Source organism: Penaeus monodon, chromosome 28 (genome assembly GCF_015228065.2).
Source record: "Penaeus monodon isolate SGIC_2016 chromosome 28, NSTDA_Pmon_1, whole genome shotgun sequence".
Classification (NCBI taxonomy): domain Eukaryota; kingdom Metazoa; phylum Arthropoda; class Malacostraca; order Decapoda; family Penaeidae; genus Penaeus; species Penaeus monodon.
Genome location: NC_051413.1, coordinates 23793907 through 23794237, shown reverse-complemented (window position 1 = coordinate 23794237; position 331 = coordinate 23793907). Strand labels below are relative to the sequence as shown.

Sequence of the window (331 nt, the reverse complement as noted above, 5' to 3'; positions counted from 1 at the left end):
GCAAGATGAAATGCACAAGTTTATGATAATAAAGAAGATCTCAGGAAAGGAAAAACTAGCAAAAAATCCAGTATTATGATAAAGTTTAATTGTAAATAGATTTGCAATATCATCCATGGAAAGTAGCAAACAGGTTACATCTTTCATAATAACAACAGTGAGAAAATTATCATAACGAAATCTGATGTTACCACAATGGCACTGGGTGTTGCGACACAGGGCTCCGCGCATTTCTAACAAGGATTATTATAACTATGAGGAAGGAAGGGAGGTGGGGGGGGGGAAGATCCTTAATCTTAACACCTGCGTCAGTATTTAGGCGATTTTTATT

At 36.6% G+C, this 331-nt stretch overlaps 1 protein-coding gene across 2 annotated transcripts in view; it reads right to left on the bottom strand.

Annotated features, from left to right (window-relative positions):
• Window positions 1–331, bottom strand: part of LOC119591424 (dipeptidase 1-like) — a 285765-nt gene that overhangs the window by 99945 nt on the left and 185489 nt on the right. The gene's annotated exons all lie outside the window — the stretch shown is intronic.